This window comes from Nicotiana tomentosiformis, chromosome 6, assembly GCF_000390325.3.
Source record: "Nicotiana tomentosiformis chromosome 6, ASM39032v3, whole genome shotgun sequence".
NCBI lineage: Eukaryota > Viridiplantae > Streptophyta > Magnoliopsida > Solanales > Solanaceae > Nicotiana > Nicotiana tomentosiformis.
This window is the reverse complement of record NC_090817.1, coordinates 60,030,178-60,037,187: the sequence shown is the minus strand read 5'-3', so window position 1 is coordinate 60,037,187 and position 7,010 is coordinate 60,030,178. Positions and strand designations below refer to the sequence as shown.

Below are 7,010 nucleotides of genomic sequence, written 5' to 3'. Positions count from 1 at the left end.
ATAACAAGAATTAAGAGAAAGTCAAGTATGCAGGCTTCAATCACAAAGACATCTAGAGTTATAGTTTTGACGATATGGTACTACACAAGAATATTAACATCACAGAAGATTGAATTGCTTTGTTAAAGGATTAGGCTTAATAGTGAGGCATAAGCATAATTGATTGATCTTATGGGTATACTCTTCTAGGTTAATTTTAGGAAGACATGCAAACAGACATAGAAACTACTAGGGAATCACATTTAGAGTACGGACAAATAATACATGAGTCACATAAACAGGCATGGTATCAAAAGGGCACGCATAAAGTTATTCCTTGAACTATAAAGATATACGACTACAAAGAAGATGCGAAGAAGTCTAACATGTTTTAAAGGGGAAGAAATACATATGGTGTCACGATCCAAAATCCCGCCTTGGGCGTCATGATTACACCTAGTCTCTAAGACCAGGAAAGCCGATTACTCTTACAACAGTTACGCCAGTTAAACATGATATTATAAAGCAGAATTTAATATAAAATACCGAAATAAAGGTGATGCAAGTCTACGCGGCGATAATCACAACAATCCTCTCAAGACGAGGTAATACAGAGTCACAAACTCTACTGAATACATAACATAATTCAAAATACAATACTGTTCGGATAGAGATTTGACAGTAGTAATATAAGCAAAGGACTCCATGGGACTGCGGCAACCAAGCAGCTCTACCTTGAATCCTCGCGATCAAGAAGCTAACTTTGCTTGAATCCGTTATCTCCAATACCTAGATCTGCACAAAAATGTACAGAAGTGTAGTATGAGTACACCACGGTCGGTACCCAATAAGTATCAAGACTAACCTCGGTAGAGTAGTGACGAAGTACAAATCAAGACACCTACTAGTCATAATAATCTGTGCAGAATATCAGTATAAAGCTAATAACGGAAGCAAGAAACCATAACGGCAACCAGGGATACACATGTAGAAAAGTAGTAATGTAATCAGAACAACGTTAAGTACCGGTGAAACCAAATAAAAAAAATAAATGACAACCAAATATTCAAACCGCTCTAATACAAGTTTCACAACAAAAATTACTATGAGATACCTCCTTTCAAAATCACAAATCACGAGTCCCAAATCACCAATCATATGTTTGTGGCACTTCGTGCCCATATTATAAATCACAACCGTACGGATAACTCATCTGCCAATTCCTCAACCCGCCCGTCATAGTCACAGGCTCACTATCAAAATCCGCCTGGTGTGGTCACATGTCCAATATCACAATGGAAATAGATACACAAGAATACGTGTGCGAGATCAATAAATCTCAAGTTTCATACTTCTTAACCGATATAAATGTCATGCTACGGTGTATGTATGTGCCAGTGTACTATTACAATCCAAGTCAACATATATTGGAAACAACACAACAAGTCACGTAAGGTGCATGAAACACACAAGAAAAATTACACCATCACATGAATATCATCAACATCGTGCCCCCAGACAGTCACATATCATCCCTGACATAGCCACCCTTATTTCTCCCCATTGACAAATCATAATAACAATCTGTATTACTCCAGACAATGTATATCAATAGTCACATGTATCACTCCGCTTAGACAATAACACAATAGCCACCCGTATCACTCCGCCCAGACAATAACACATTAGCCACCCGTATCACTCCGCACAATCAACAACAGTGAGATGCCACCCTTATGCTCCGCATAGAAATAATTAATCCACACAATAAATTCACATGTGTCAGCATCACAACAACACAATATATCAACTCGTACCACAAGTGCCCATAGGCCACAACCTTTCCAAAACAACAATATCAATATCAACACAACACATAGCCCACGACTCAACCACAATGTGCATAAGAATCGCAATAACAACAAAATGAAATGGGAAAAATTACTCGACAATGAAAAATAGTCCATTAAACAACAACTTCAACTAAAATAGGTTAATGTCTTTCAATGACTTCACTTCAATTAATTGCTTAAGAATAAACTCAATAATGAAAGTATTTTCATGCAATTGCAACTCCAAATATTAGTGTATGGCACAAGCTAACAATGAAAGAGATGGTCATGAAATAGCAACTACGTCTAAATGCATGAGAATAAATTGTCAACGAGGGATATCATGTAACAACTTCAATTAAGAATAACTTAACAATAAAGAAGGTCACATTACAATAAAAGAGGTAACAACTTCAAATAGAGCATATAAGCGTAAACTTGATAAGTAAAAGATATAACATGTGCTAATAACTTCAAATAAAGCATGTGAGAGTAAACTTGACAATTAAAAAATATAACGTGCACTAATAACTTAAAATAAATGCATGAAAGAAGCCTAAGAGTCTAAACCAGTCAATTTTCATATATAATCCTGTGTACACACTCGTCATCTCATGTACACATCGTCCACGTAATTCAAATAATGCAATTAAGCTCATCCTACGGGGTAATTTTTTTCACATAAAGTTAGGCAAGATACTTACCTCAATGAAGCTAAATCAATACTCTAAAAAGACCTTTCCGTGTGAAACAACCTCCGGATGGCTCGAATCTATCCAAAATAACTTAATATCATAAATAAAAATCATAAAAAATAATTTCGGATAATAAAGCTTCGATCATTAATAAAAACCAAAAAGTCATCCCAAAAAGTCAACCCCGGGCTTGTCACACCTCATTTTTACGGGGAAAGAAGTTTTTCCACTTTAAGTGATATTATTGAAATGAAATTATTCATTTTACTTTTGAGAGTCGCCACTTAGAATAATTATTTACGGTGTCTCAAGTCATCATTTAATTTAAAATTCCAATTCAAGGAAACTGACTCTCTTTATGTTTGTGAAATACAGAAGATCGGGTAAGGAATTCTGTTAATCCGGGAGAAGGTATTAGGCACTCCCAGATTCCGTAGTTTTAGCATGGTCACTTTATAATCATAACTTGGCTTGATTATCTGTTAATTACGTATTTTAAAATCTATGTGCAATTTAACCTTTTACCGCATTTAAATTACTTGATGATGGCGTTATGAAATTATCTTGAAACGAACCACGTGTGTGTGAAACTGTTTTATTTAGTGTGCTAAAATTATATCACATGTACGTGTACACGATTAATAACACTTAACTAATTATTAAGATTCTTTGGCCAAAGTCGCGCGGACACATACCTTGATTTATTTTGGGATCATAATTATGTCACACGAACGTGTACATAATCACGATAATATATTAAAAGCATGCCTAAAGCATTCTACGAGTGTTCAAAATTGTTTAGTCTAAACTAATTTATTGTTAATATGAGGCATGATTATGGAAAAGCATTGTGAACTCAAAATGGGTGATTTTATTTATTTATGCCTAAACGTGTAAACAAACCCAATCTTAACACATAGCATTTATAGAAACAATAGATGATCACGTTTTCTTTAATTTAATAAATGGATAATATTATAGGCTTGATTTGCAAAGAAAACATGAGCTAAACTCAGCGTGAGTCCAGACCACGATACGGAATGGGCTCAACATGGATGGCCCAAACAAAGTTCGCATAGTTTCAAGAGATAAACCCCAAAGCATTTGTTATTTGGAACTGGGCCTAATACTGGCCCAGTATAATAAACTTGATTGAACAAATTTCAGTAGATCCACATCAGCTACATACCCTCAAACAATATGGGTTAAACGATAAGCAAACCCAATTAATTCTAAGAGGTTATAACCCAAATGTTCAGCTAATAACCTAACTGATTTTGCTAATTACAACAATTAGGGAAACTGAGTTATTACAGGCTTTTCAAATTAGCTTTACAAAGAATCAATAAATTAAAAAGTGATCTTCAAATTTTAAACTATGGGAATTAAAATAGAATCAACTATTATACACCCACTTTCACGCCTATGAAACTTTGAGTCAGGCCTGGTACTGGCCAAACTCCCAAACTTTAACATTAGCTAGTGTTTCATTTTCTATTTACAGATCTAAAAGTAATCATTGAAACTTCACATATGATATCAATTACACACCAATGACAATTTTAGCTTTAGGTTATTCATACAAGTCACGAGATCAAATCTCATACTCATCCTCTCAGTTGTTGCTTAGGTTTACAACATGCTTTAGACATTAGCTAGATCAAACAATTCAAATTCAATTCGAATTTTTAATTAGACATGAAAGAATATCTAAGGAACACATAATGAACAAATTGAGGCAGATATTATAACGTCATGACATCCACATTGGCAATTACATAATCTGAGACTGAAAAAAGTACCTGGATAGTGGATAAACAATATGCAATTAGCCCAATAAATGCGAGAGATAAAATGACAGAACTCAACTAAGTAGGACACAACATGCAACTTCAAATATGGACTAAAAACAGCTTGAAAACCCAAGAAAATAGTATAGAAGACCTCCTTGAATCAATCAATATCAGCTAATTATTTTTTAGTATGAAAATCAACCTAAACTTTTACTGTTTTTGTGTTTTTCCTCTAAGTTTTTAAAGCTGAAAATTTCAGATCTCAGAAAGGGAATTTTGAATTTCAAAACCTTTTTTCAGCTCTCTTTGGTGAGAGGTGCGTGAGTGAGAATATATGATAGTGAATATTAGAGTGAATGTGAGCAGTCTGTTATGTAGAATAAATTTCAGCATCTTTCAGTTTTGCTCCCTTTTCTTTTACCCCTCCTAATTTCTGCTATTTTTCTCCCTCACCGGGACCTTTTCAGTTTTTTATTACTAACAATTCCTTTTTACTCTCTTCTAGAAGCTTTTCCACCAATTAAGCTAAAAATTCCTTTAAGTTATTTCGTAATATTACCCTCTTATCCCTGTATTTATCTCTGACCAACAGGCTCATACCCAATCCCCCACTTGACGGGCCAGCCTGTTAAGAAATGGCAGGCCCAATTCTTATGCCCAAATGAACCAGAACAGATCAATCATCTACTGCAGACAAACAATCTCAGATGCAACTGCAACCTAATTAAACATAAAGTAATTGACCAAATATGCAACTAAACTAAAATCAAACAATTAATCACCAACTAATCCAAACTCTTAATTAACCTACTTGAACAGAAATTTCAATACGTGGTCATTAGGCAAAATTAGAGAAAATGGGAAAAGAAGTATACCAGTCAACATAAACAAATTCGGCGAGTGAGAAGATATCCAATGGTGAAAAGACTCCGGCAAGCAATAGAGGAGAGTGAATTCTGGCCGGTCAACGGGATTTGACCGACCTTCGGCGACCTCGAAGTGACCTAAAACTAACGTCAATCGATTTCTCTCGTCAAGAGCAATTGATCAGCATAAATTTCAAGTCAAAACGAATTGAAAAAGGCCGAAAAATCGAAAAGGGGACATATTAGGTTTTAATATTTTCCTAGATCTATTAATCGTGGAATTTGGGTGGGATTTGAGGGAAATGAATAGTGTATTTGGACTGAGGAAGGGCTGGGGATTGTAGGGTGACAATTTGGAGTAATTTGGAGTGGTGCCGCCATCGTGGGCAATATCCGGTGGGCAGTGGGCGACGGAGAACAGTGAGGGTGAGAGGAGGAGTCTGAGCGTGGTCTCTGGGGGTGGGGTAGGATGTTTAGGGAACTTTTATGGGAATAAAAGGCCAGTTCCTGGCCATTGGATATTGTTTGAGGGAAAGTGGAGATCAAGGGGGTCCTGAAGCGGCGTCGTTTTGATTAGTGAAGGGCTGGACCTGGTTGAAAAATGAATGGGCTGGTGTTTGAATGGGTTATGATCTGCACTAAGGGAATTGGGCCGCCTAAAATGTGACCCAATTCGAAATAACAAGCTGACAGCCCACTTCTCTTTTCTTCTTTATTTTAAAACCAAACCCACTTCTCTTTTCTTCTTTATTTTAAAACCAAAATCATTAATTCATTTTCCAATTTTGAACTAACCTGTAAAACTAAACTAGTTATTATTATTTTCTACTTACCAATTAGCTACTTAACTAATTAATATTAAAAATTGACAAAATAAAAAGAACTAGTAAATTAGACATAAAGAGGCTAAAAACATAACAACAATTACTAATGTACTATCTTCTACATATTTTTGTGATTTTTATATTTAAAAATGTCAGTACATGAAATTAAAAACTAGTAACGCAATAAAACCTAAAGTGCAATGAATGAAAGATAGAAACAAATATTTTTGGCAATTTTATGTTTTAAAGTCTTCCTAAATATGCAAATAAACGCAAAACCAAACCCAAATAAAATAGAGAAAATTTTCTAAGAGTCTATAAAACTATTTTGAATATTTTAGGAGTAGTTTTATATGTGGGGCAAAAATAACGTGCTCACAACTACCCCTCTTTGCTCGGAAACGTGAAGAGTTTTCAGGAAAAGACAAAGTGAGTAATCATGAATAATATTTTCTCGTTTGATACTCCATGGGAAGCATTTTAAAAAGTTTGACCGACCTTGCTACCGAGGTTGCTTACATATCCTTGGCTGTAAAGGAATCAAGTCAGTGTAGTTCTGGAAATTTGGTAACTGGGACTACCAAAGATCTGTGATTTCACCGCTGTTGCTGTTGTTATTACTTGCAGAACTCCTTATTACACCAAAATCAAAATCGAAAGAAACTAAACAAGCCCATCAGCTATGAGTTACAAGATTCCTATTTATAAGTCTTCTGAAACTTGATCTTGAGTCTTGACTAGTCCTTCATGCAGACTCTAATCTGAACCTTGATGCTTGCTAGCTGTAGGTGCTAGTTCATTCTTCTAGGGCTTCTTCAGATCAAAACGGGAAACGCAATGCTCGTGACTTCAATTATGTCTTGAGCAGTCCATATCTTTTCATCTACTTCTGCATTTTGGATTCACTTCTTTTTTTTCTTTTCTTTTCTTTATTATAGATTGAGACTTATTTTTTTGATCAGCTCAAACTCCGTACCTCAAGATAAAACCTGCTCAGACACCAAAACAAATAAACAAATGA

At 35.2% G+C, this 7,010-nt stretch overlaps 1 long non-coding RNA gene across 1 annotated transcript; it reads right to left on the bottom strand.

Annotated features, from left to right (window-relative positions):
• Positions 1–492: 492 nt before the first annotated feature.
• On the bottom strand, positions 493–5,659 carry LOC108945077 (uncharacterized). The gene is made up of 3 exons (XR_001969207.3): positions 5,175–5,659; positions 2,516–2,583; positions 493–774 (listed from the first exon to the last, which is right to left on the bottom strand). It is a non-coding gene; the product is annotated as an uncharacterized lncRNA (long non-coding RNA).
• Positions 5,660–7,010: the final 1,351 nt, after the last annotated feature.